We start from the raw sequence: 21,989 nt of genomic DNA on the forward strand, positions 1-21,989 counted from the left end.
ATGGATGGATATTATGCAACACACAAAGAAAATAAGAGACAAATAGCATGAGTATATTCGGGAGCAATTCTACAACTATTGAAAAAAAAGTATATAGTACTGTATATACACAATAGTATATGCACAATGAAGAACAGTAATATATAATGGCAGTTTAGTGTACAATTCTGCATCAGCATCTTACGAAATGAGATTTAATAAAATATCAGTTAAAAAACTGGAAAATGAGGCCTACAGCACATAATCATTCTCAATCTCTGCTGTAGGTGAAAATGTAGAGGACGAAAAAAATAAAAATAAAAAAATAAAAAATAAAGATAGTGTACTGGTGTTCACTGGGTAAACTAAACTGAGACTCTTCCAGTTAAAGAAGAACTGGAAAAACCCCTGGAAGAACTGCACAAATAATAGTAGTTTTAGATGGATTGCTGATGTTGATGTCGATGCCAGGAAAATAAGACAAACAACATAAAAAAAAAAGTCCTATGGTGGCTGTACCTACAATACTTCATTTGTTGTTTCAAATGCCAGTCGTTGATCTGAAGTTGATAGCTAATGAAAAGGAAAGATGTCTATCTAAAGATGTCAAAGTGGCACTATACAGTATATTTAACACAAATATACAATATTATTCCAGTCTAAACTGGTCAAAAATTTCAGACTCACATTACACGGCTTATAGTTTATTCGCAAAAACAGATAACCATTTTTTTAGAGATACCATGTTTTATGTTGTGCATTGAAGAGTATAATCGCAAAGAAAAAAAAAAAAAAAGATTTTAGTAGTTTTCAGAAATATATAAAAAAGATGTGAGCTAGAAATGACAATAACCTCTTCATATATAACCCTTTTAAAACATAAGACTGTTAAGAGATGGTGTTAATTTTACTGGCCACGTAAAGGATGGAAACACAATGAAGAAGTATAGTACAATGTTCTAACTCATTTCCTGCATTACTTGATTTTATAGTGATTAAAGAAATCATCTTCAAGACAGGACTTTCTGTATGAAATTTGTTCAATATTTATATTAAATCAAAGAGAAACACATGTTTTTGAATACCTCATGTACAGAAGTGGAAGGTGAATGAGTTGGCAGAGAAGCTGACTTAAACTTGTTTTAAGAAACACTGTTGCTGTCAAACACTGTTTTTTTACTAAATCAGTTTAATGGTAAGGGGATTGATCGAATATGCTGTTCGATGGAAGTTTTGCGAAGAAATGTCATGCTCACTTATCTATATATATATATATAAATAATAATAATAATAGTTTAGTATTTTCAAAATACAAAGTCAAGTATTTTATTTTGATACGTGTGGCTGCTGTTTTTTGTAGTTTATTTTGATACATGTAAAATTGATGTATTTGGTATTTTATTTTAAAATACATTTCCATGTATTTTTCATATACCTGTTTACCAACACCATTACACCATGAATGCTAATTAAAGTAAACACTAAATCACATTCATTCATTATTTCATTAATTTATTTTTTTTCGGCTTAGTCCCTTTATTAATCTGGGTTCGCCACAGCGGGAAGAACCGTCAACTTATCCAGAATATGTTTAAGCAGTGGATGTTCTTCCAGCTGCAACTCATCACTAAGAAACACCCATACATTCTCATTCACACACATACACTACGGATAATTTAGCTTACCCAATTTACCTATAGCGCATGTCTTTGGACTGAGGGGGAAACCGGAGCACCTGGAGTAAACCCACACAAACACAGCAAACTCCATACAGCAATGCCAGCTTACCCAGCCAAGGCTCGAACGAGTGACCCTCTTGCTGTAGGGTGACAGCGCTACTGACTGCACCATCACGCCCCCCATTAAATCACGATTATATGAAACTATACACTTTGTCATAATATATTATGAGAGGCTGTGATTTAACTTAATATCTGAAATCATTCCTTTAGTAAATTTATGGTCACATTTTATCTGAAGGCACTAGTTTACATTTCTGCTGAGGAAAGTGATGGATAGTTCACCCGAAACTGAAAATTCTGTTATTATTTTTATTCACGCTTTACTTTTTTTCAAATATGTTTAAGTTTATTTGCAATGAACAAAGCTAGAAACATAGCTAAGTCAATGATTACAGGTTTGCAGCTCTCTTCAGCATATATTCTCTGGTGTTATAAGGAAACTCACTATTGAGAGTGAGTCATTTAAATGTTTTGGTTAAAGTTTAACTATCCTTTTAAGCAGGTTTCCTTGTACAATGCTGCTTTTGTCCATTTCAATATAAAAAAAATAAAAAAATAAAAAAGATATACCCATAGGACAGTCTGTACAACTGGCAGAATGATGTAACATCAATGATAGGCTCTATTTTAATGATCTAGGTGCAAAGTCTTAAGCACTTGGTGCAAGAGCATTAAGGGCATGTTCAAGTCCACTTTTGCTATTTTAAGGATGGAAAAATATGCTCACTGCCACAGCGCATGGTCTAACAGGGTTGTGCTCATTCTCTTTTTTTGAGTTATGGGTGTGTTTTGAGCCTAACGTGCACTAAACTAATCAGAGTATTCTCTTTATGAGTCAGTTGTGTCACGCCATGGCACATTTGCTATTTACATGGCGGACTTAGTAAGTGGAAAAGCTAAACACTTTGCTAACAAGAAAACAGTTAAACAGACCATCTGCAGAGCGAGGATAAATGACCCTCCTCCATTCGGCCTCTTTGCTTTCATTTTACTTTACTTTTACCCTTTACTTTACTCGTTTACTTTTGTGGATAAGGAAATGGTGTTGTACGCACTCTGAAGACATTCATTAGGCTACAGTCAAAACTGTTGCTAAATTTATTTATAATTTCCAGCAAATTAATAAACTGACAAAAATAACATCGAAGTGTGGAGTTATATCTAAAAACACGTCCTATTTGTATGCCCCGTATGGTGATTCATACGTTTCCAAAACCAGACAGGTTGACACATCAAAATTTGTTTTTATTAAAACAAATATATAAAAATACTACTACTGCTGCTGCTGCTACTACTACTACTACTACTACTACTACTACTTATAATAATAATAATAATAATAATAAAAATAATAATAATAATAATATACAAACTAAGTTTGTCATGAATAAACGGGTGTGTGATAGGGCCCGATGTAACATTCACCACTCGAAACACAGACTTTTTGCAATACAAATGTCTTTTGCTTTTAAAAAAACACGTCTATAAATGCATCAAGCTATTAATATTTATACAAATGCTTCGGAACAATTATTAGATGACTGAATCCACATATTGTCATTAAATACAGACCAAACAAATTAGGTTAGATTATTATTAATATTATTTTCTTTTAAACACCATAGGGATACACACCAAAGTCAAGGGTAAATTCCAGCATTAGTATCTAAGGTAAGGAGGATGAGCCATGTGCTTACTCTATTAAAATATTCTGAAACACCATGCAAACTGCATATTTGAAGAATGTGTCATTCAATTATAATCAAAAGTTATTAAGAAATGGAAAGGAAAGGAAATAAACAAAAGTGAGATGCGGTACAATAAAAAGTGATTTGAAATAGTTCTGACCATATGTATATCCATATGTCACAAACTGGGATTCAGAACACTTTTTGTGTTAAAAAAACACACAAAAAAGGAAACGGTGGCTCATAAAAATGAAGCTTTGTATACCAGACTGATGTAGTATCCCCTGACTCTTTCTGCTGTTTACGAAGTGCAGTGCTGTCACAATGACAGGGATGATTTCTCACAACACCATTTTTCAGTGCTATCTGTCAAGTAGTATGGTTTTTGGAATTTAAAAATATAAAAATAAGTACATAAAAAAAATATCTAACAGCATCTTTAACAGCTGGTAGGGGGGCCACGGCAATGTTCAAAACCATATCAATTTAGCATTTTAACGCATCATGCTAATTTTTGTTTCATTTAAGATTTTTTTTCCTTCAAACAAAGTGGTTGCAAAAAGGCCAGCAAATCTTTTATCTCTATTGAATGCCTCTGTCATAACTGGAGAGATTAAATGATATGCTTCCTTTAAATACTTTTAGTCTGTTCTCTCTGCAGCTTCAGTCGAATGATCTGTAGCCACAAGGAAAATAATATAATGCTAGAGCTTAAACTGTAAGTTAGGTTTGTCAAGATGCATTACATGTTTTAAATATTGAAAATAATAAGGCCATGTGCTTTGTATATGTGTATATATAATCTCTTATTTCCCATTTCACCACATCCTGAATATGCTCTATTGGATTGAGTTCTGGTAACTGTGGAGACCATTTGAGTACAGTGAATATATTGCCATGTTTAAGAAACCGGTCTGAGATGATTTGCATTTTATGACTTGCCACATTGTCCTGCTGGAAGGAGCCTTCAGAAGATGGGTACACTGTGGTCATAAAGAGATGGACATGGTCAGCAATAATGCAAAATAAAGGTAGGCTGTGGCATTGACGCGATGCTCAATTGGTATTAATGAGCCCAAAGTGTACGAGTAAAATATCCCCCACAACATTACAACACCACCACCTGCCTGAATCGTTAATACAAGGCAGGATGGATCCATGCTTTGCCAAAATCTGACCCCACCGTCCGAATGTCACAGTAGAAATCGAGACTCATCAGACCAGGCATTGTTTTTCCAATCTTCTTTTGTCCAATTTTGGTGAGCCTATTTAAATTGTAGTCTCAGTTTCCTGTTCTTAGCTGACAGGATTGGCACCTGCTGAAGTCTTCTGCTGTTGTAGCTCATCAGCCTCAAGGTTCGACATGTTGTGCGTTCAGAGATGCTCTTCCGCATACTTCGGTTGTAGCGAGTGGTTATTTGGGTTACTGTTGCCTTTCTATCGGCTGGAACCACTCTGGACATTCTCCTTTGACCTCTGGCATCAACAAAGCATTTGCATCCACAAAACTGCTACTCACTGAATATTTTCTCTTTTTCTAACCATTTTCTGTAAACCCTAGAGATGGTTGTGTGTACAAATCCCAGCAGATCAGCAGTTTCTAAAATACTCAGACCTGCCCATCTGGCACCAACAACCAAGCCTTGTTCAAAGTCATCTAAATCACCTTTCTTACCCATTCTGGTGCTCCGTTTACATGCCTAAATACATTGAGTTTCTGCCATGTAATTGGCTGATTAGAAATTTGGTTTAAGGGGCGGTTGGACCTAATAAAGTGGCCAGTGAGTATATAATTTAACACCTGCCTATAAAGAAGTGAAATGAATAATGCTGAATAATGTCTCCAAATGTATTTGTTTTGTTTGTTTCCACAAGTAAAAAATAATAATAATAATACAAATAAATAAATAAATAAAAATATTAATAATAAAAATACAACAGTAATTTATAGTAAAGCGTTAGTGTTCTTGACACACAACAATAACATAATCACACTGAACTGAAGCAGATGCTATATATTACTCCATAAAGAGTTTATGATCCAATAAATGGTAAATAGTAATTCTTTATGAGAGCAATTACTTACAGCATTTATTCAAAGCCTTAGGAATAGGCGTAAACATTCAGCAGTAGAACTGATTTAATTTTCCCACCTCAGGATTACATCCATTAATAGCTCTGCAAGGAAAAACACTGCGTCATGATGGGGATATTTGATGGAGATGGATGGATCATGAGCAGAAATGCTCTCAAGGTCGACACTAAACTGTGAAAGGCATTATGCTGGTTAACACACAATGCACCAAACTACAGTCAAGCAAAGATAATTGCCTCTATGCCATTGGTTACTTGGACACTTAGTCTCAATGAAGGATATAAAACTTAATTTATTACTGTAAGTGATTAGGTGAGTGAAAGTATGGACATAGATTATGTCCTTGTGTGAAATTTGGAAGAAAGATAATGTGGATTTTGCATTTCTTTTGCAGAGTTTGATCAAACTAAGCACATGGAAAATTGCTAAAATGTATATTTTATTTTGTAATTGTACATGTTATTGCATTATATATATATATATATATATATATATATATATATATATATATTTTTTTTTTTTTTTTTTTTTTTTTTTTTTTACAAATCCACTAGAGGCTGCCATTCATTTTTCATTCAAATATGTTACTGGGTCAGATTTTCACACACATGACAATTTCTAGTAAATCCACTTGGCCGCTGTCTACATTTCAGCAATTCTTAACATTCTTCTTGGATCTTCAGATGGTTGGCTTATCATTGTGCATTATATATCATTTTGACATCGACTGACCCACCAACACCTTCCCTAAATCCAAAAAGAAAACTAGAAGAGAAAACTACCCACATAGCAGAATATCTCTGACCTACACAATCAGTTTTTTCTTGGCTTACATGTCACAGTGAAATATGGTACATGACTGGACCAAGTCTGGCTTCTAAACATGGACCAGATCTGGTGGTCCGCTGAGTTAATAACCCATAAGCTGAAATGGGCCAGATATGTTGGTGTGTCACGACTGCAATGAAATTGATAAACCCATGATTCATTGCGCTTTAGGCATGCTATGGGCGTTCTTTTTCATGAAGCGACCTGATTGATTTTTTTTTTTTTTTTTTGAAATAATAAAAATGCATTTTAAATGTTAATTTCAATATTACAAGGCCTACATATCAGTTATTTACACCTGGGCCAAATACTACAATTTACATCTGGCGCAAGTATTGTGTGCCGCCATAAATACGGTGCCATCTCTGCCAAACCAGGGCCATGTTTGGCCCACATGCTGTATGCCAGTCGCGGACGAATGCCTGCTGTGCCAGATTCATGCCAAATCTGGGCCAGAATTATTTGCTACCTGTGTGTCATCCCAACAATGAAAGTGGGTTTAGGGGTGCCACGCCTCTTTTTTAAATCAAACATTAGTCACTAAACTGACAAAACATAAGGTGATTAAGTTTTCTCATTAGATCAGGCTGTTTAAATCTCCTTTATAAAACCGTCCTTTGCCCGACTCAAACCATGGTCTGCTCTGTGTTCCTAGACTGATTCATGGTGAGTTACCAAGCAAAAGAGTCAAAAGTTGTCATACAAATAGAGGTAAGCAGTCCATTCCCACTCATTTGAGTTGTGTTATTCATCTTTGTTTTAGGCTAATTGAACCCACAATCTTACAAAAATTGTTTAATGGTATCAGAGCGAGCATTAGCACAAGTACAGTATGGCTCAGTGTGTGAACCAACAAACAAAAATGTTGTTAATAAAACTGCCAAGACTCAAAGCATAAGTGCTACATTTCTACTCGGTGGTAACCTCAAAACAAAAAAAAAATATATAATATTAATAATAATTATATTATTATTATTATTATTAATAATAATAATAATAATAATTAAATAAAACTTCTCTTCAAACTAATGAAGTTTAAACTTGTGCCCATTTTCATTTAACTTAAAACAAATAGTATATATAAAGAGTGTCATTGCAAAACAAGATATACCCATTTTGAGAAATGTTGGGTATTTTACATTATTATTTAAAACATCAACAGTTAAGTTCATTCACAATTTTTGTACATTAAACTATTACTTGAGCTCAGTTAAGGCCAGGAACACAATATTTTTTAAATCCAGGATATTTTATTTAATTTTATGTCCATAAAAAGTTCATAAATAAGTCAAAAACCATGCCAAAATGCAACATATTAATCTAAACATTGTAAAACATTTTAAATCGGTTAGAAAAACAAAAAAAAAACAAAAAACAAACAAAAAAAAAACTATACATTATAAATATATGTAATAATAAATACAAAGATTGATTTGAAATAATAAGATTCTAAGTTAGGTTTGGCCAGAATGTACATAACATAACATAACATAACATAACATAACATAACATAACATAACATAACATAACATAACATAACATAACATAACATAACATAACTAGAACCATAGAACCATATAGAAATAGAACCATAAGCGGCTCCTTCCACACCACTGCTAAAAAACCAAACCTATATGATCAGAGCGGGCAGAGCGGTGTCCGACACAAGCTCGCCTTGCCCTGTCATTTTTTATTATTATTTCACTGTTATAATACTACTACTACTACTACTACTACTACTACTAATAATAATAATAATAATAATAATAGTAATAATAATAATAATAATAATAATAATAATAGCTTTTTTATTGGTTGTGAAAAAGCAAAACCGTTTATTTTTCTCCATTTCAAACTGTGCCCTTTATGTTCCCTCATAACAAATCAACAACAACAAGAATTAACGTGAGGTTTTAGGCTATAAGTAATAGGTTCAACCACAAAAATAAATCTTCAGATAGGCTACTAAGTTACATGTATGACATTATTTTAAAAATTTACAAAAGACACAGAAATATCTTGCAGACAGGTATCTTGTGATGGAGAGGAGCGCAGGAAACATTCATTGTATCTTGTAACAGTCAGTGTATCTTGAATGAGTCCATACCAAGTGCTATTTCCACTTGTAAGTTGATTTAATGTAGCTACATGAGGTTCAAACAACATTCCCCAATTGTAAGTTACAGAAACATGGTTACAGTACACTCAATAAATAAATAACTTCTGCTGCTCGTTCAAACTACTTATATAATATGGATTGAACCAACCCACAATTCTTAAGATTTTTTTTTTCAGACAACTTAATTGTTTTATGTTCAATTGACTTAAATTTGAAAAAAAAAAAAAAAAGAGTTGGGACATCATGTAGGAATTGTGGGGAACCTAGCTTTTCTTTTTACAGTGTAGGGCAGGGGTGGGCAAACTCGGTCATGGGGGGATCAATGTACGGCACAGTTTAGCACCAACTCTAATCAACTGTGCAGGGCACCGGTGCTCCAGGACCAAGTTTGCCCACCCCTGGTGTAGGGTTTAAAAGCAAAACAACTTTTTTTTTTTAGGTGAATCAAGCAGAACCAGTGCTTTAATTCAACAAATCCCCATTTTTACTTTTTACAGTGTGTTGTTTCACTGCCCACTTTGTTCTCATTGACAACGTGCACATGGTCGTCTCTGTGTCTCTAAATAGTTAGCACAAGTGTAAATAGCACAAAGCAAGTGTGAGGTAAAATCTAACACAAATTACATCACCATCACTGCTACGGTACAGCACAAGATTGCACAAGATTTACCCTCAAGTTGCTCTCAGAGGAGAAGAGAACAAGATAAACCACAGGCTTTATCTTCAAAACATGTGCTGCTTTGAGTAGATTCTGTATACTGGAAAGCAGTGGTGATGGCATTAAGATGACAGGGAAAGCAACAGCTTTAAAAACTGCAATGTTTAATTTAGAGAAAATAAACAGTCTACCAATGTTTCAATACTGATGAACTGATACCATTTTAGACAACAAAAGACCATCATTTCAACAGGTTTAGAGCATTGCACAAATGTTGAGGGAAAATGTGATCATCAAAAAAAAAAAAAACTTGTAAGATCTGGTGTAAAAGTCACTGAACACATGGCCAGTAAAGACCACAGTCTGGAAGGGACACAGATAAACCTATTTAAAGCTTGCTGTCCACAAGAAAAGATTATACATTGTATTGAATAATACATACTGTGTATGTATCAGGGGGGTGACGAGATGCTTACTCCACAGGACGATTCGAGACACAAGATTGGGTTCACGAGAATGAAACGAGACAAAATTTTTACACAATTTTTTTAAAATATTCATTGATGAAATGCGTGAAAAGAAAATATTTTATTCAACTATTTAGGTGCTTTTTGAAATCAACTTGTAATGAATGTTATTTTACTTTTATTTTAATTCATTTCATACAGTAAAGGACCTGCAAACACTGCAAAATAGTTTGCTAATATATAAAGGGAAAATAGATTTTTATTCAACGGAAGAAAAATCACAAAATGTAAAACAATTTATTTATTTATTTATTTATTTATTTTTCAAATCAACTTGTAATAAATGTTATTTTCCATTTAGTTTAATTAGCTGTGTAATAAAGGACATGCAAACACTGATAATAATTAGCTACAGCATAAACTCTACTGACTGGCTTCTTTCCTATATAATTTCACATGAGGATCAAACTCGTTTCCACAAATTAAACTTAAAAAAAAAAAAAAAATATATATATATATATATATATATATATATATATATATATATATATATATATATATGTAATCATGTCATTTTGGGTTTTGAATTTTTTTTAACAGTTTCACTTTCATTTTCAACAGCTTCGATTTTTTTTTGTTTTTTACCGAACAGCATAAACGCATGTTCAGTGTGGATGTTAATGACGACCAAACATGTGTGTGTGTGTGCATGCACACCCAGAGAAAGTGTGTGTATAAGGTCCTTTACTGTTGATATATCTTTAAGGCAAGTCATTTCACTCGGCGGCCATCTTTGAAATGCCTCTTGGGCAATATGCTCAAGCATTCTCTCTGAATGGGGAAACATCTAATTCTCCAAAACTGCTTTCCAAGCTTACAATGTAATTTCTCTTTAGTTTTCTTTCTAAACAACCAAATCACACAAAATCTGCAGAAACTTACGTCTGGTTCGAGCCCCTCCCCTGGAGTATTGTCAGTCTATATCAATCGGTGATTAGCTCCTGTACTAGAAGGCGGGCTTTGCTCACTATATTGCCATCAATGATTGGCTCCTGTACTAGTAGGCAGGGCTTCATTTGCCATATTGATCGTTACACTTTTCCCCATTTTAAAAAGATACGAGTGATATGTTTTGTGTATTCTAGAGTCTTTGACTGACTCGATGGGTGCAGAGAAGTTTCAAACAGCTTAGTGTGGATGGCTTATCTTGTCGCAAAATGCAGCAAAAAGTCCTACACAATGGTATAAGTTTGATTATGTCGTTTACATACCTGTACTGCACTTCAATAATGCGACTGAAATAGAGTGGAGGAATTATGACGTCACTTTGTAGGCTAATCGGCTGCTTGCATAAAAGTGGTTCCCTCGTGAAAATCCCAATAGGATTTTCCCAAAGGCTTTTCGAAGATTGCAAATAATAAGCTCTGTGTTCAAACACAGTTCATTACACTTACACGTTTTGTCCAGCCGGATAATCCTCACACGAAAATACAACTTGGAGCACTTTTGGATCTGAAATGCAAACGCAAGAGTTAAAAAGCTAACATTAGGCTATAAACGGACTACAGAGCCCTCGGGGCGCTCGTCTGTGACGTCAGCCCCACCCTGCTACAGACAACTTATCAAGCTTATTTTTAGAAATAATGTCCATGACAAAGAGTTAATCTCTCAGTATATTATATTATAATCCATGCTATGTATTATAAACAAATAAATACGCAAAAATACATAGACCTATGTGCCTTTTGGATCGTTTTTGCGTGGGAAATACATCTGTTTTGCTTTGCGGTTGTTCTAAAAGTTTTAAAACTGCATGTATAAATCTGCCTATATAGTATTTTCATCAGACATATTTAAATAAGTGTATCGCTCGCGCACACAGCCTGCTTACCTTAACAGATGACAGAAATGAGGCGTGAGGAGGAACAAGTCTATCAAATGGCTGCAAGTTCCATCATGATGGACACAGAGCAATATTCAATATTCCTTTTAAGTTTGCATTACTGAGGGCAGGAGAGAGACAGGCTGCACTGGTGAGCAGTATCTTCATAATATAGTTTAATTAAAATAAATGATCAACAAATGAATCTGTCTCGACAGTCTTTACATGTGAAGGCACTATCTACACACAATCTGAATTCTTAATTAGAAAAACACAAAAAACTATAAAATACTATTCATGAAAATACCTAAATAACAGACAAATCCAAATGCCCAACACAAGCGAGCTGCGCTCCAGACCAGATCAGCTCGATGACGTATAATGTCTCCAACACCGCCTGTAGTCCCATTTAGCAACTTGACAGCAACCGTCTTTTTAAAGAAGCATGGCCAAATTAAAAATTCGAAAGTGTGCTGTAACTGATGTGTTTTATGTCGTAGAACAAAAAGTGAAAATATTTTGAATTTGTGTTAGCCACGGACCTTATTTAAGCGATTTTACTGAAACCCCATTCAAAAAACCCATTGACTTTGGGACGAGGGAACCGGAAGTGCTAAAATGCTAACTCGCTTCCGGAGTTTTGCATACAAATTGACATCATAGTTCCTCCACTCTATAGGAATATTCCACATGTCTTAATTTGATTAGTGTTTACGATGATCACGACTTTAAGCATATCGAAAGTGCTATTCCAATGTATGTTATGAGCCGTGGTTAATGCTTTTGGACGATGCAACTCTTGAACTCTGGTGAAAAAAAAAACGTCACACTCACCCGCCCCAAACGAGTGACGCGCAACTCCGAGACCAGCCTGTCAGGTGTGTACAAACCACTTAATGTGCTGTTCTAATCTAATCCTGCCTCCAATCATCAGTGTTAAATTCACCCTAACATCCCTACTCATGTGACAACTTATCACTACAACAAGAAATTTTCTCGCGATTTAGTCTCACAATATCTCGTAGCCTGAGATCTTGTCACATCCCTAGTATATATATCAGCATGTTATGCTATGGTAAATATATAACAAATAATACATTTTATAGGTAATTTTCAAATATAAGGAACACTGGGAAAAAGTGCAATCTCCACACAGAAATACAAACTGGCACAGCAGGGACTCAAGCCATGCTGTGAGGCGACAGTGCTAACCACCGAGCCACCGTTTCCCCTATTACAGCCATTATTAAAACCCAATTATCGGTTGATAAAATTAGTTACCTCTTTTACTACCTTCTTAAAAGTAAATCAACTGCAGACATTTAAACATGAATCACTGTAGATGTGTGACATCACCACTTCCTCACACAAGCTGCCCCTGACAATAGAGCCAGCCCTGTAGAAAGAGCTCCAGTTAAAAAGCTAGTGCTTGAAATTTGACTGATGCATCTTTCATGACAATTAATCTGCTCAATTTCTCTTCCGATTACTGTGGGCAAGGATAACTCGAAAGAACAAGTAGGTCTCTAGTATGTTTTTTGTCCCTATATTTGAGAAGAGTAAGGATATTGCAGATCCATTTAGAATCTCCAAGCCGCGTCTCATTACTCACATGATGAGGGCACGCGAGGCGTAAAAAAAAAGATGATGGATGTCTGAGGTGGAGGTGAGGCCTAGAGCCTGACTTCTCTCTCGGGTGCTTTAAAAGCCATCAATAGATGACAAGGCTGATATCTGTGTTCTGTTCATCAATCATCAGAGCTTTGAGCTCAGGTGTGGACACCGCTGAGGAGACTGGGAGCCAGGATCTAAGCTCCCCGCCAAGGCCTGATTCACGCCTGCTGGCCGTGGTGGTAAATTCTGGCTAGTGGCATGTAACCGGCACTGATCGCAGAGCAGTTCCTAAGGAAGCATGATATTAATCCTGAGAGCAGAGGGACTTATGAGAAATCCCAGCTGCATAATGTGCAGCCCAGTGGTTGCTGAGTTATAGGGCAAGGTATTGTGAGGACGCCGCTTTCACAGCTGCTGCCTTTATAATAAAAGAGTTTAGGAAGGTTTCTTTCATATTGTTGCTGTTGGGTGTTTTGTTAAAGTTGGTAGACTTTATATGCCGTCAGACATTTGCATGTGTTGTTCATTTTTAACATTTGATCAAAATCAAGCCCAAATGAAGGTTCCTAACCAGTAATTATATAACAGGGGTGTACGATAAACATGAATTATGTCACGTTAGCGTGATCAAAACAGAACAAAAAACAAAAAGGTGCGGATCCATAGTGCAGAATTTAATATATTAAAGTGCAAAAACAGTGAACAAAAATCCAAAAAATATCAAAGTGCAAAGTAACAAATAAACAACAAAACAAGAAACTAAGACAGATAAACATGAACTAGACTATAGCAAGATACAAGGCGAGATTAGGAACAACAACTAGGAAAAACAGACTTACTGGGTACATGAAAGACAAACGACGCGATGTTAAACAGAGGTGGAATGGTTGTATAAATAGTCCAGATAATCAACGGTAACACAGAACAGATGAGATGACGGGTCAGTGTAAGTGTTCCGGTGTATGCGCGTGGTATGTACGGGAATGTAGTTCCTTCCTGGGACGCTGTAGTGCCTACAAAGTACTAGAGTACTACAGCGCCCTCAGGTGGTCACTGACGGATGTGACAAATTAAGGTTTGGTATACACTTTTGTGGTCATGGTAACAGTTAACAATAACACTACATGAATAATGATTTGTTTATTTGTAAATTAAACCACTTTATTATGAATTAATGATTAGTTAATGCATGCGCTAATCATTAACTGACTTTAACTAGAACATGAGTTCATGTTTGGAAACAGCTACCTTAATAACTTAAGGAAAGTACAAGTTGTTAATGGATCAAATATCATTTAAGTGTAAGCTACATGTAACCAACATGAACTCATGAGCTATTAAGGTATGATTATGTCATAACTTTACTTGGAGGGGCACATTATCATTAACCCATCCTTAACTACTCATGAACTCCTGTGTTCACACTGTTGATGTTGATGTCGACAGATCACTTTTCTTCAGTTTAAATGCACTAGATGACTAGCATAAGGAGTTCATAGTTAAGAATGGGTTAATGATGATGTGCCCGTCCAAGTAAAGTCATGTTATAATTACACATTAACAAATCATGAGTTCATGATAGTTAAATTAAGCATAACTAATGTGGCAATTAATACAACAAGTGAGAAGCAATTATGTACTAACAAGTAATCAAGGTAGCCGTTATCTGCACATAAACTCATGTGACTCATGTTGTAGTTAAAGTTAGCTCATGATTACCGCTTGCATTAACTCATATAGTTCATAATAAAGTAATGCTTAGGTTACATATAAAAACAGCATTATTAATGTACTGTTATCGAAAGTGCTACCATGGTCATTGTATTTGGTAAAACAGGAATAAGCAACAAATCCTCAGTGCCCTGTTTATTGTGAACAGACAATAAACATGGCACAATCAGCTATGTAACTTTAACGTAAGTGTCATGTGATACAAAAGTACAAAATAAATAGTACATTTAAAATTTAATTTCAAAATTTGGAGTACAAAATGGGTAAGCTCATCACATTACTAAAACTAAAGATAAATATTAATTGTGCATTAATTTTAAGATTCAATAAGCTTTAAAACTGATATCTTTTAATATTTAACATTATTTCATGGAAATGCTACAACCCAGGCTCATTCTGAAAATGTACCAGGATGTACATTTTTTTGCAGTTTTTGTTTTCCCGAATGTACTAGAGGTACACTTTTCAGATCTCAAATTTCTCTTGCAAGTGCCATTTGCGCCTGCTGTTATAATGCAAATCCCTCAAAGGCCACTGTCGACTGACTAACTGATCAACTCTCCTTCCCTTCACTCAAAAAATGGTGGTTTAGAATGCATTAATGGACCAAGCCCACCCACTTCCCTACACCCAACCAACAGTTTTTAAAAGCAATCTAAAAAAAAAGAAATGTAATGATTTTACCACATTCTCATCTTTTTATTTTTTATTTAACTGATAAGCCATCCTAAGTCAATAATTTGAGGAACCCCATTTGTTGCAATTACAGCTGCAAGTCTTTTGCGGTGTGTCTCTACCAGCTTTGTACATTTAGACTAAAATCTTTGCCCATTCTTCCTTGCAACACAATTCAAGCCGAGACAAATTAGTTAGACAGCATTTATGAACAGCAGTTTTCAGAATTTGCCACAGATTCTCTATTGGATTTAAGCCTAAACATTGACTATTCTAACACATTTTAGCCATTCCAACACATGAATATTTTTCATTTTAAACCATTCAATTGTAGTATAGGCTTTATGTTTAGGGTCATTGTCCTGTTGGAAGGTGAATCTCTGCCCCAGTCTCAAGTGTTTTACACACCCCTACATGCTTTCTTCCAAGATCGCTCTGTATTTGGCTCCATCCATCTACCCATCAACTCTGACCAACTTCCCTGTCCCTGCTGCAGAGAAGCATCCTCAGAGCATGATGCTGCCACCATCATGTTTGACAGTGGGCATGGCATGCTCAGAGTGATGAGCAGTCTTAGGTTTCCACCACACATAGCGTTTTGCATTTAGGCCAAAAAAGCTCCATTTTGGTCTCATCTGACCAGAGCACCTTCTTCCACAAGTTTGCTGGGTCACTCACATGGCTTCTGGCAAACTGCAAGCGGGACTTCTTGTGGTTTTCTTTTAATAATGAATTTCTTCTTGCCCCTCTACCATAAAACCCAGATTACTGCAGTGTACTACTGATAGTGTCCTATGGACAGATTCCCCAGCTGAGCTGTAGATCTCTGCAGTTCATCCAGAGTCACCATGGGCCTCTTGGCTGCATCTCTGCTCAGTGCTCTCCTTGTTCGGCCTGCTAGTTTAGGTGAACAACCATGTCTCGGTAGGTTTTCAGTTGTGCCATACTCTTTCCATTTGCAGATGAGATGTTCAAAGCTTAGCAAATATTTTTTGTAGCCAATCCCTGCTTTAAATTACTCCACAATTTTATCCCTAACCTGTCTGATGTGTTTCTTGGACTTCATGATACTGTTTGCTCCCCAATATTTTCTTAATAAACCACAGAGACTGTGACAGAACAGGTGTATTTGGACTAAGATTAAATTACACACCGCTGGACTCTATTTAGCCATTAAGTGATCAGTCAGCAATCATAAGGCAACTTCTGAAAGCAATTGAATGCACTCCGAGAAAAGGGGACTGGATGCTTTTGCACACTGCACCTTTTTATGTAATTGTATTCTATTTCACAATTTTATGCCACTTTGTGTTGGTCTTTTACATAGCATTCCAAAAAAAAAAAAAAAAAAAAAAAAAAAATATATATATATATATATATATATATATATATATATATATATATATATATATATATATATATATATATATATAGATATATATATATATATATATATATGTTTGTGATGATAATGTGACAAAATGTGGAAAAGTTCACTTGATACTGTATATAAACCACAATTTTTATTCATTTTCAGGTTTGTAGACGATGACAATGTTACACACTACCAAGCAATATGAGAATGAAACAAGAAAAACAAAAAAACAAAAAAAGCTAAAACAAAAACTAAACTGAAATGCTTCTTCCTCAAGAGCTGAGGAAACACGATTAAGTTGACCCTCATTCCAGATAACTCTCTATATGAAATTACCTTTATTACATTGCAGTGCACTTAATTTCCATCAGGAGATGTGTGCCCTCGCTAACAGCAGGAGAAGCCTGTGACTCTCCTGCATCTGAGCCATGGAATTGAGAGCTTTTCATTTTGTCGCCTGCCATCACAGAAAGCAGGCCAGACAGCTGTGACTGAGAGAACGCCTTCCGGCCACCTTCTTCACACATTATAATCTTATATGACAGAGCCTTGGGACCCTTCTGGAACTGGCTGGACCCCCAGAGCCCCAAACAGAGACACAAACAGAACGGCACGCTGAGACCTCCACTTCTATTATGCCTCATCCTTCTTTTGTTTAGTTGTGTGTGTGACATCCTAACCTTGCTTTAGCCGTATTGACATGCTATTATTCAGAAGTCCTCAGTTAAGGGTCAGTGAAGGTCTTTTAAGGTATCATCGACTGCTGCTGGACTCAAATGTCACTTGGTGCTCTGAAGTTCACTTTACTCAGAAGTGTAAGCAGGATTACATGGTTATTTGTTAGACTGGAATGGTAGATTGAACATATTCTATAAAATGTTAAACTATACATGTTGTAGTATAATAAAAGATAGTACAACCATCTTCTTAATATTTACTTTGTTTGCTTTGAGGAGGTAGAAGAATAGAATAAATGCAAAGTTTGACAATTCTACTTTTACTTGATTAAAGTGGAAACACAGATATTGTGAAATGTACATTTGGGACCTTTGCAGTGTAATTACTCCATGCTGTTGAGGTGTTATAGAATTGTGGACAGAAGGGAGGCTTATAAGGTGAGTTTTTTTGGTTGTAAACTCGGCTTTCAAAATAGATATCACATGCTTAGATTTTTTTTTGTTTGGTTATAAAGCAAGCTATGTACCACTATGGTAAATTGGAACGACATGAGCATGGCTTAATTTGTGACGGAACATGCTGGATCAGAATGACCTCATTTTACCGATCCCCTCCTAACACGCCCTTCTCCCTCATTCGCTGTTCACTTTCCCTTTTTTCAGTGACCCGCCTCCCCCACCCCCCAACCCTCTTCACTTTCGTCCGCGACAACCCCTTCCGAATCCCCACATTACCACGATCTGTTCCGGTACCTTGCAATTCACAAATTAAGCACTGGATAAGGGCAAAGACTTTTGCCTTGTTGCAACGGCTTGAAGCTTGGATACGGGCATCTGAGAGATTCTGGCGGAGTTCTTGGGCTATGATCTTGTAAAAGATTTGGTTCGAAGGCATCAATCATATCATGTGCTCCTCTCGAAATAAGTTAATATCTTTTTTTAGAAATCATTATACATGTTTCATTATACATGTTGATAGGCTATGTTCTGATCATTTATTATGTGTTCAGTCATAACCATAGGTTCTTATTATTGTCAAGATGACAAATAACTTTTCATAAAAAAAAAAATAATTATATATATATATATATATATATATATATATATATATATATATATATATATATATATATATATATATATATATATATATATTAAATTTAGTATTTAAAATAAGTCAACCCTGGCTCATTCTGATTACGTACCTTTATATCCATTTCTGGAGAGAGCAAAATACGACCCAGGAGCTGTCTTTTTTTTTCTTTTCTTTTCTTTTGCAGTTTCTGTTTTCTGAAATTCTTTTTCTCACAAGTGCTATTCGCCCCCAGAGGTTGCAGTCGAATGACAAACTGACTGACTGACCAACCAACTGATTTTCTCCATCCTCCCCCTTCCTTAAACCCAACCAATTGTATTTTAAAATCACCAATTGACCCGCCCACCATCTTCCCTAAACCCAACCACAGAAAAAGAAAAGTCTTTGCCTGGTTTTGTTTACCACATTTTCAGTTATGACCACATTCTCACCCTGTTATTTACTTTTTTTTTTTCATTTATTAATTTTTGTCTTACCTGCTTTCTGGAACCATTCTTCACCAGACTCAAATCCCGTCATTGCCGTCAACTCCGTTCAGTATCTCAAAGACTGTCGATGTTCACGTCGAGCTACTGGACTAACTGGTAACAGCGGAAAAGCCATCCACATGCAGGTGAGTGGTCAGCTGTTAAACGAGAAAAGAAATGGCATCAAACTGCCCTGTAGCATTTGTTTTAAAGATGAAAGGCAGCCATGTACCTCTGGCTACATAATTTGCAACCTCGAGAAACACAGAGGGCTACATTACATTTTCAGAATAAGTCTGTGTTATTTATTTGAAATAAAGTATTTACTGCCACTTTGATCTGCCATTCATCCACCTATCCATCCATCCGTTCTATTTGTTTAGCTTCAGAAATCTGGCTTGCAGTGCACTGAACAGGTAAGTACACACAAACATACATATACAGACACTCAAAAAAGTCAAGAATAAAACATACTGCCGGTCCTCCTACATGATGGGGCATTTTCTGGCTTTGACCTCTGCCCCATCTTTCAATCCAGAGCCTCTTGCCTGAAAAAAAAAAAAAAAAAGCTGTGGTCGTCTCTGCAGTAAACACTGCCAAGTCGAGCTCACAGAATTTTTCTGTTTATTTATTTATTTCTGTTCACAATGAGAGAGAGAGTCAAAGGTGTGAAACTCCTCCATCTGGTCTCTCATCACAGAGAGCCTCTCCACCTGTGGCCCACTCTTATGCAATCGCTGCCCTGCACTCCTCCATCTGCATGATTATAGTAATAATGATAAAACACGGGGCAATTATATGAAAGAGAGAAGGAAGCAAACAATCTGATCAAAGTCACTTGCATTTATTCTTGGAGTCTTCAGAGAGTTTCACTTATTATGTAAGAGTGAATGCACGGTTCTGGCCAATCAGACTGAAGGGCAGCTTTTAGCTCTGAATTCAGTAATAATCTACACATCAAGTTACCAGAAATTTGGCTTACTTCATGTGATAGTTAATTAAGTTCTATTTAAAATGTAAGAGCTGCCCTTGTAGGCAAACTGGCTCTGGAGGTCAGTTACATTCTTTTTATAATGAATTAATTAATAATGGATTAATCTATATATGATAGAATGGATGAACACATTAACACAAGAAAGAAAGATAACACTGTAATTGATGGGGTGTTTATAAGACTGTCATTAAATCTTTATAATCATGACATGACACATGTTAGGAATGTGAATGAGATTTCATGCATGTGACTGAGATTTTTATGACATTTGTTATTAAGTGTCACTTGATCAGTTATGCCCTTTTAAAAGGCAGAGATGACATTGTTTGTTATGATAATTTGACATGAACAAATACATCACCCCCACTATTTGTCATGACAACTTGACATTATTAAGACAACTAAACTTGTCATAAATATGTAATAAACATGCAATCATGAGGCCATGATCTTTTCTAATCATTATTTTAGTGGAACAAACTTTGTCATTAACTTTCAACAACTTTCATTTGTTATTAAAATGTCTCAAGGCACAGTGATTGTCTCAATTTGTCAGGATTGTCTCAAAGCACAAGGCTGGAGAAGGTTACAGAAAAATTCCAATGAGTTCCAATGAGCACAGTGGCCTCCATCATCTGCATGTGGAAGATGTTTGGAACCAACAGGACTCTTGCAAGAACTGGCCGGCTGTCTAAGCTGAGTGATTGAAGGAGAAGGGCCTTAGTCAGGGAGGAGATCAATAACCCGATGGTCACTCTGTCTGAGCTCTAGCATTATTCTATATAGAGAGGGGAACCTTCCAGAAGGACAACCATCTGTGCAGCAATCCACCAATCTGGCCTGTTTTGTAGCGTGGCCAGACAGAAGCCACTTCCCGCCTGGAATTTGCCAAAAAGGCATCTGAAAGACTCTCAGACCATAAGAAACAAAATTCTCTGGTCTGATGAGACTAAAATTGAACTCTTTGGAGTGAATGCCAGAAATTATGTTTGGAAAAAACCAGGCACCGCTCATCACCAGGCTAAAACCATCCCTATAGTGAAGCATGGTGGCAGCAGCATCATGCTTAGGGGATGTTGTTCAGCAGCAGGAACTGGAAGACTAGTCAGGATAGAGGAAAGGATGAATGCAGCAATGTACAGAGACATCCTGAATGAAAACCTTATAGCGAGTGCTCTTGACCTCAGACTGGGGCGACAGCTCATCTTCCAGCAAAACAATGATCCAAAGCACATCGCAAAAATATTAATAGAGTGGCTTGAGAACAACTCTGTGAATGTCCTTGAGCGGCCCAGCCAGACCCCAGAGCTAAAATCTATTGAACATCTCTAGAGAGATCTGAAAATGGCTGGAGACCGTCACTTCCCATCCAACCTGATAGAGCTTGAAAGGTACTGCAAAGAGGAATGAGCAAAAATGTCCAAAGACAGGTGTGCCAAGCTTGTGTTGTCTGTATTCAAAACAGACTTGAGGTTGTAATTGCTGCTAAAGGTGCATCAACAAAGTATTGAGCAAGGGCTGTAAATACTTATGTACAAGTAATTTTTCAGTTTTTTATTTTATTTTATTTTATTTCATTATTTATTTATTTTTTTTATAAATTTGCAACAATATAAAAAAATATATATATTATTTTTTTTATATTGTTATTATGGGGTATTGTGTGTGGAACTTTTAAGGAAATCAATGAATTTAATATATTTTGGAATAAGGCTGTAACATAAAAAAATACCAATCATGTTTATGACATATTTATGACATGGACTTCCCCAGCTTTCATGACAAATACAAAAGCTGATTGTCATGTACTTATGTCAAGTTGTGATAACAAACAATGTTATCTTTGCATTTAAAATGTTATAACTAAAGGGATTGACAAATACACTCAAGGACAATTGTTAT

Source organism: Danio rerio, chromosome 14 (genome assembly GCF_052040795.2).
Source record: "Danio rerio strain M-AB ecotype USA chromosome 14, GRCz13ab, whole genome shotgun sequence".
NCBI classification, from domain to species: domain Eukaryota; kingdom Metazoa; phylum Chordata; class Actinopteri; order Cypriniformes; family Danionidae; genus Danio; species Danio rerio.